The following is an 8,980-nucleotide window of genomic DNA, read 5'->3' on the forward strand; positions in this document are numbered from 1 at the left end:
CTCCAAGAAACTGGAGCATGCACAGTGGCCACCCACCTCCCACCTAGTAAACCATATCAGCAGATGAGCTAAACAAGCCTGAGGGTAACCAATGGGCCACAAATACATCAGTGAGTTAGGAGGATTTACCCCAAGCATGGGAAGACACTCCCCAGTGGAATGGGTAGAGAACAATTTGTTCCAATGTCCATGAAGGCATCTGAAACTGTGTAGGGTTTAGAGCTTGATCAGACCTCAAAGATGCCAAGGTCATCCACTGCATCTTGGACCATCATTGGTCATCCTGACTTTTGTCCTGCCACTGGATTTAAATGACTATTGAAGAGAGAGTGAAGCTGATGACTTTGTGCAACTGCCTCATTTAAATCCAATTCATGCACAAGTGAAGACATCACCCTGGGATATCTTTGGTCCTCTTCAAAAACAAAAGACAAGAGGGCAGCTAGGTGGCTCAGTGGATTGAGAGCCTGGAGGTCCTGGGTTCAGACACTTCCTGGCTGTGTGACCCTGATACTATTACCTAACCCTTACCAAACTCTTCCGCCTTAGAACTAATATCAGTATTCATTCTAAGACAGAAGGTAAGGGTTTAAAATTTTTTTTTAAAGGGCAAACAACAATCACAGCCAAGACATGTGATTCAAGTCACAAATCAAAGGTTCTCAAGTGACAGGAATTGCAATAGTTTAAATTGATGAAATTTGACCTTTTAGATTAATCAATTCTTCGTAAAGTGGGTGATGGTGAGGGTAATAACAAAACAAAGACCTGACCTTTAGAGAAGTTGCTCCAAGATATGGATGGTGGGCAGCTTACAAAGGGAAAGAATCTTGAAAGGAATATTAAATCTAGATAGAATGAAAATCAATTTTCAGTTTTACACTTGGCACAGAAGTCAGCCACAAAAGAGAAGGACAAGTGAGTGATATGACTTCTAAGTTTCCCTTTTCTGTACACAAATCCCAAGATTCTGTAGTTCTAATGCTTAAACTTTAGTTCTCCAGAATAGGGAATTGCTAAGAATTTCATTCTATCACTGTTTCCTCCAAGATATCCTTTGTGGTTTAGGACTTGGGAAACCTGCCTTAGTTTAGGGTAAAAGAGGCCAGGTGATTGGGATTGACAAACCAAAAAGAAAGGAGTATAGGAGAGAATATCAATGGCTGGCATCTAAAGATGGTTCTATATTGGCTGTAAGCCCTTGGCATAGGTTGGGTCTTATTAGTTGTATGTATAAAACTATGTTATTACATTGGCAGTTAGGTGGCACAGGGGGTAGAAAGCCAGCCCTCGAGTCAGGAGGACCTGAGTTCAAATCTGATCTCAGATATTTCCTAGCTGTGCGACCCTGGGGTAGTCACTTAACTCCATTTGCCTAGCCCTTGCCCTTCTTCTCTCTTAGATTTGTTATTAAGGTAGAAAGTAAGGGTTTAAAAAAATCCAGCTTCAGACATTTACTAGCTACATGAGCCTGGGCAAATCACTTCACCCTGTTTGCCTCAGTTTCTTCATCTGTCAAGTGAGCTGGAAAAGGAAATAGCAAATCACTCCAGTATCTTTGCCAAGAAAACCCCAAAAGGGGTCACAGAGTCAGACATGACTGAAATGCCTGAACAACAACAATAAATCATATTATCTAATGTTTTGTATATGTGTCAAAAAATCAGGTTAGTCTATGATAAAAAACATTTCATCCTCCAGAGAGAACTGATAAATTCTGAGTGAGGATTATAACAGAATTTTTTTCATTTTCTTTCTTTTTAAAAACATTTTATGGTTTCTTTGGGGTTTTTTGCAACATAGCTTATATGGAAATCTTTTGCATGATTTCACATGTATGATTGATATCATACTGCCTGTCTTTTCAATGGATGGGGGAAGGACAGGAAGGAGGGAGGGAATTTGAAACTCAAAAAACTGTTTTTATTGTTAAAATTAGTGTTATTACATTTTTTTTAAAAAGCAGGTTAGTTATGGAGACAATCTAGATGGGCTCCTAAAAGCAGAGTAATGGAGTAGAAAGAACACTGGACTTAAAGGAGTCAGGAGAACTGGATTTCAGTCTCAGGTCTGTCATTCACTAACTATATGACTACAGGGGAAAAAATTCTTTGAGCCTCAGTTTCCTCATCTGTTAAATTTGAGGAGGCCGCGAACAGAATGACCTGTGCACTAACTGCCTTAGAGAACTGTGAAGAGAGTGTTTTGTAAATTATAAAGAGCCATAGAAATTTAAATTATAATTATTGTTACAGTGGAGACTGGTAAAGAAGAGGGTGATGTCTACTATTAATGGAAAAAAAAACATGGGTCTTGTGGAATGATGTAGCAGATCAGACACTGAGTTGGAGTCAAGAAGACATAGGTGGCCCTCAGCACATCACTAAGCCTTGGTTTCTTCATCTCTAAAATGGGATCAGAAGATCACAGGTTTATAACTGGAAGGGACCTTTAGAGACCATTTCAGAGATGATAAGATCGCACTCAAGATCACACAGGTAATAAATGCCAAAGTTTGGACTTGGAGCCAGGCTCTAACTTCCATAAGGTTATGTCACCATTACCCAATTTCATAAGCATACCATGAAACAATGCCTGAAAAGCACTTCACACACCTTAAAGCTCTCTATAAAGATGAGTTGTTGTTATTTACCAAGAACGTAGTTTGACAGAACGAGATTTTTAAACTAGTCTAGTGGTCCAGCAGATACAGTCAGGTGATAGAAGGTTGTCCAGTTAGAATTTCATTCCTCCCAACCTCCCTTTCCAGGCTGGTTGAAAACGATTTCCTTCAAAGTTACAGAATATGAGAATTTGGATACTTTCCCCCACCTTAAACCCTTAGAGTTTCTCCCTTGAACTCCCTTGAACAGCCTTGAACTTATCATCAGAGCTCAAAAAAGAGAGAGTGTATGAGAAAGAATCCTGGAGGATCCTGGGACTTGGGGAGAGAGTTATTAGGAGACGCAGGCTGAGCTAAATAATCATATTTTGGCTAAGCATTAGCTCATTGATGTCTGTGTACATAAACATGTATGTATTTATGCATCTATAAATAAGGCACACATATATGGTTTTGTACATGTAGGTATACACATGTATATATGTGTGTTTTAAGTATATGTCATATGTAAATATATTATATACAGAAATTCTCTTTAAACATCAGAGATCAAAATCTCCAGAAAATAGCTTGCTCCAAAAATAGATAACAAGAAGTAAGATAAACAAAATCTTTCTCCCACCGCCTCCCCCAAGGACATCAGAGAAACTTAATCTCCACATTGTCCAGGCATTTTTATGTTTTTTCCTTTGCACAAGGATCACATCAGGGAGTCAGAACAATGGAAAATCTGCTGAATTGGGAACCAGAGGAACTCAGTTTCATTCTCAGCTCAATTTTTTAACTTATTTTTGTTTTTACCTTACATTCACTTATTTTTATTTTATTTTATTTTTTACCAATTACATGTAATAAAAAACTTCCACACATGTTTTCCTAAGTTTTATGATCAAACTTACCTCCCTTTCTCCCTTCCTTTTCCCCTTCCAGCAATTTGATTTGTGTGAGACACTTACATTCATTTTTAAAACTATCCCTCCTTCCTTCCTTACCCATAAAACAACTGGCTGTTCTCTGTATCTACCTCCCTGCTTCCCTGATTTCTTTTGAACTCAAAAGGGCATCTGGGTAGCTCAGTGGGTTGGGAGTCAGATCTAGAGATGGGAGGTCATGGGTCCAAATCTGATCTTAGCTACTTTCTAGCCATTATATAAATTGTCTCCCATCCTCCATCCCCATCACCAATGGATTGAAGCTAGAGAGAATCTTTAAGGGGTTTTTTTGGTCTCTAGCTTAATCCCACCCTGATATGTTCCCCACCCCCATCCCCAAATCAATGTGTAGCACCAATTGTTGATGGATGTCTTTATTTTCCCAAATAAAACAGATGTTGTAATTAAATGGGCAACATTTCATAAACCAACATACAAGGAGACAATCTTTCTAAAACTTTGGCAAATCACTCAACCCCCACTGCCTAGCCCTTACCACTCTTTCTGCCTCAGAACTAAATACACAGTATTGATTCTAAGACAGAAGATAAAAGTTAAAAAAAAAAAAAGATTGGACTCAAATCCCACTTCTACAGGAAGTCTCTTCTATCCTTCCACACCCCACCTCCTCATTGCTACTATTTTCCCTCCAAGATAATTTTCCATTCATGCCATACTTATTATGTGCTGTTTTGATTAATTGTGGCTGACGCTTTGTGACCCCATTTGGGTTTTCTTGGCAAAGATACTGAAGTGGTTTGTCATTTTCTTCTCCAGCTCATTTGACAGATGAAGAAACTGAGGCAGGCAGGGTTAAATGACTTGCCCAGAGTCACACCACTAGTAAGTATCTCAGGTCAAATTTGAACTTAGGTCTTCCTGATTCCAAGCCCAGCATTCCATTCACTGCATTGTACACCCAGTTTTTTTTTCCATCACATCTCTCTCATTAGAATGTGGGCTCCTTGAGGACAGGGATTTCATTTTTGCCTTTCTTGGTATACCCAGGGCTTAGCATAGTGTCTGGTACAAAGGAAGTGCTTAATAAATGTTTATTTACTAATTTGCTGAAAGAGAGGGGAAGTGGAAAAAAAGCAGTTCAGCCAACTAACTAAACCATTAATTCATTGATAAGCATTTATGAAGCACCTACTATGTGCCAAGCACTGGGATTACAAAAGCAAGATAGGTCTTACTCTCAATTGACTTACTTTCCAATGGGTTGAAATGGCCCACATATTTCTAGGTGGGGACAAAATGCATTCAAGAAAGGCACAAGATCATCCTGGAGAAGAAGCACGAGCTGCCTGGAGGGACCAGGAAAGGCTTTATGCAGAAGGTGGCTCCCAGGAGCCTTGAAGGAAAGGAGCTATTCTGTGAGACAAAGGGGAAGAGGAAAATACCTGCCAGATGAGGGGCACAGCCAATGCAAAATGTGGGGGATGGAGTGACAGGCAAAAGAAACAGCGAGAAAGCCAGTTACATATTAACCACAGCTGATAGACGAGGGGATGTTCCAGAACCATGTTTCCTGCCCCAATAGCTGAGACATTTCTCAACTGTTTTCCTAAGACAAACTTTGTCATCATAGTTACAGGATGACCTTTTTGTTTCTTCTTTATGCAGTTGTAGCCATTATGTAAATTGTCTCCCATCCTCCTCCCCCATCACCAGTGGATTGAAGCCAGGGAGAATCTTTAATTTTTTTTTGTCCCTATCTTAATCCCAACCTGATACACCACTCCTCCCCCCCCAAAATCAATGTAGCACTATTTGTTGATGGATGTCTTTATTTTCCCAAATAAAACAGGTATCAATTAATTGGGCAATATTTCATACACCAACATTAAGGGAGACAATCTTTCTAAAACTTGAGCATGAGGGAGAAGGTTCCCAAGGCTTTCATTCATGTAGATTTTAGGAGGTTCAAGCTGTGAGATTCTGTCTAAGAAAGGCTGTTGTTGTTCAGTCATTTTTCAATTGCATCTGACTCTTTGTGACCCCATTTGGGGTTTTCTTGGCAAAGATACTAGAGTGGTTTGCCTTTTCCTTCTCCACCTCATTTTACAGATGAGGAAACTCAGGCAAACAGGGTTAAGTGGCTTGCCAGAGGTCATCCTGTTAAGTGTCCGAGGCCAGATTTGAACCCAAGAAGATGTGTTTTCCTGACTCTAGGTCTGCCACTCCACTGTGCCACCTAGCTGCCACCTAAGAATGATATATAGAGCCAAAGAGGAATTAGATGACTAAAGAGGGAAAGAGCAATGAGCAAATATAAAACTCTTCTAGAAAGTTGAATTATAATGGCTGGCGTTAACCTAATAAATATAAAATTTCAATAAGTAAGAAAAGGGGCAGCTAAGTGGGCATAGTGGATAGAATGCCAGCCTTAAAGCCAGAAAGACTTATCTTCCTGAGTTAAAGTCTGGCCTCAGACAGCTTGCTCAGACACTTACTCTGCAAGTCACTTAACCCTATTTGCCTCAGTTTACTCATCTGTCAAATGAGCTGGAGAAGGAAATGGCAAATCACTTCTGTATCTTTGCCAAGAAAACCCCAAACAGGGTCACAAAGAGTCAGACATAACTGAAATGACTAAATAACAAGCCAGAAAAGCAGTTGAGAAAAGGAAGGGCAAAGGAGAGTCAGTGATGGCTTTGCTGCTTTGAGCACATCATCTCTCCACCAAAAAATTTCCAGTTGCTCTATATTCCACATTAAATAACATTTAAGGTCCTTAACTTAGAATTTGGAGATTTCCATAATCTGACTTCAATTTACCTTCTTTATAGCCTGACCTTATACTTCTCTAGGAAATAAAATGGCATAGTGGATAGAGTGCCAGAGGTAGAATCAGGAATTTGATCCCAGAAACTTTCTAACTATATGATCCTGTTTGCCTCAGTTTCTTCATCTGTAAAATGGGAATAATAAAAGCAACTAACTCCCAGGGTTGTTGTGAGGTTCAAATGAGCTAATATTTGTAAATATTTAGAATTCTGGAACTGGCACACAGTAGGTCCTTAATAAAGGCGAGATTTCTTCTTTCCTATTCTGTTTTACAGTCTATCTTCCAGGCAATTCAGTACACTATCCATTCATCTTTCTTATTCTGCATTGCATACAATCATTAACACCCATTCATTCTTCTTGCTTGGAATGGACTTTCCATCCCAATTGTCAACTATTAAAATCCTTTCCTTTTACAAGATCCAGTTCAGGTACCATCTCCTCCATGAAGCCTTCCTTTTCCCCCATTCCAAAGTGCCCCACAATGGTTAAAAGAGATACCCTACTCACATCGCTTTGCCTGGACCTCTCTTTTGTACCTTATTATATATTATATTATGTATTTTGTACCTAATTATATAAAATCATTGGATTTTAGAAGTTGGAGCTGTAACTAGTCAGATATTTGTTATTGAAACTTATTCTAGATCTCTAAAGATTAAATTCAGCTGTTTCTGAGCTTCTGCCAACAACCATCTAAATTTTAGTGCCCTGAATCATAGTCCCAGTCATCCTGCCCTAGTTACAGCTCTTTTAGAGACTATCTACTCCAATTATCTCATTTTACATATCAGTCTACCTGGTAACAGATTCATTTGGGTATATTCCTTCTTCTTCCCACTAGATTTGGGAAATAAACCAAGATAGACCAAAACCAAACCAAATATCCTTATAATTCTCCCTCTCTACAGGGCAGCTAGGTAGTACATTGGATAGAGTGCTGGGCCTGGAGTCAGGAAGACGGGAATTCAAATCTATCCTCAAACTAGCTGTGTGACCCTTAGCAAGTCACTTAACCACTATTTGCCTTAATTTACTCAACTATAAAAAAAACTCCCAAGGTGGTGGTGAGGATTAAATGAAATAATATTTGTAAAGCATTTACCACAGTGCCTGGCACATAATAGAAGCTATATAAATGCTTATTTCCTCACCCTCTTCCCNAAGGAAGGAAGGAAGGAAGGAAGGGAGGGAGGGAGGGAGGGAAGGAGGGAGGGAGGAAGGGAAGAAGAATTTCTCATCCTAAACATCAACATTTAATATGACATCATAGGGTTTTCATGGTGATCAGATCAATATAATTCCATAAATGTATTCCAGGCATGACTCTAGGGATACAAAGACAAAAATGAAAAATAGTTCCTGCCCTCAGTGAGCCTACATTCTACTGGAATGGCAACTATTCTGCCATTTGTAGTCTTAAAGAGTTTCCTGGGGCAATGAGAGGTTAGATGACTTGTCTAAGATCACCTAGTCAATATGCATCAAAGGTGGGACCTGAATTGAGTTCACTGAGGCAGATCTTCTATCCCTCTATGGTGCCAAACTACTTCATTATCATTATCATTACTTTCTAATACTAACTCACATTTATATGTAAGCTACATTTATATGTACCCATGTTAGCAGTTTTTTCCATGTTAATAGTTTAAGGCTTACAAATAGCATACATTTTCTTTTTTCTAATAATATTTTATTTTTTCCAGTTACAAATTTTTTAAAATTAATTAACTTAATTAATTTAGAATATTTTTCCATGGTTACATGATTTGTATTCTTTCCCTCTCCTCCTCCCTCCCTGCTCCTGTAGCCAAGAAGCAATTCAACTGGGTTTTACCTATTTCCATATTATTACTATCCCATTACAAATGTAACATTCTTTTTCTTTTAAGTTTGGAGTTCCAAAGTTTCTTCTTTCTTCTAACCCTCCTTCTCTTCTACCATGCCCCCTTCCCTCCCCAAGATGACAAGCAATCCAAAATAGATTTTACATGTATAATCATAGCATGCCTTCTCTTAACACACATTATCTTAATGGAGCTTCACAACAGTCTTGTGACATAAGTAGTCTCAGTATTAGAGGTGAGGAAACAGAAGCCCAGAGAAGTTCATAGGATCACAGAATGAATATTGGAAGGAACCTAACCGACACCCCTTATCTTACAGATGGAGGAGCTGAGGATCAGGAAGGTCAAGTCAAGTGACTTGCCCCACATCTCATAGATAGCATGGCAGGATGTGAACCCAGGATCTCTGACGTCAAAAATCAATTCTATTTTCCCCAAAGCCACATTAATTCTCAAGTTAACTTGCGCAAGGGTTTGTCTACACAGGAGCAACTCTCTTCAAAATGTATTAACAAGTACTGTCAACCTATGCAAAGGATAGTTGATAATGATTTAAAAGGAACATGGAACAAAGGGGAAAGGAGGGGGTGTGGGGAGAAGAGGAGAGGAAAAATAAAACTGAAAAAAAAACTATTGAGGGCATGGCCGGGAACCTTCAGAACTTCCCTCTGTTCTCAGTGACACACTCACTCTAAATTCAGCCACCGAAGCATCTTTCAATAAAAGTTAAGGGAAAGGAACAAGCATTTATTAAGCATCTACTGTATTCTAGGAACCATACAAATTGC

Source organism: Gracilinanus agilis, chromosome 4 (assembly GCF_016433145.1).
Source record: "Gracilinanus agilis isolate LMUSP501 chromosome 4, AgileGrace, whole genome shotgun sequence".
In the NCBI taxonomy this organism is placed as follows: domain Eukaryota; kingdom Metazoa; phylum Chordata; class Mammalia; order Didelphimorphia; family Didelphidae; genus Gracilinanus; species Gracilinanus agilis.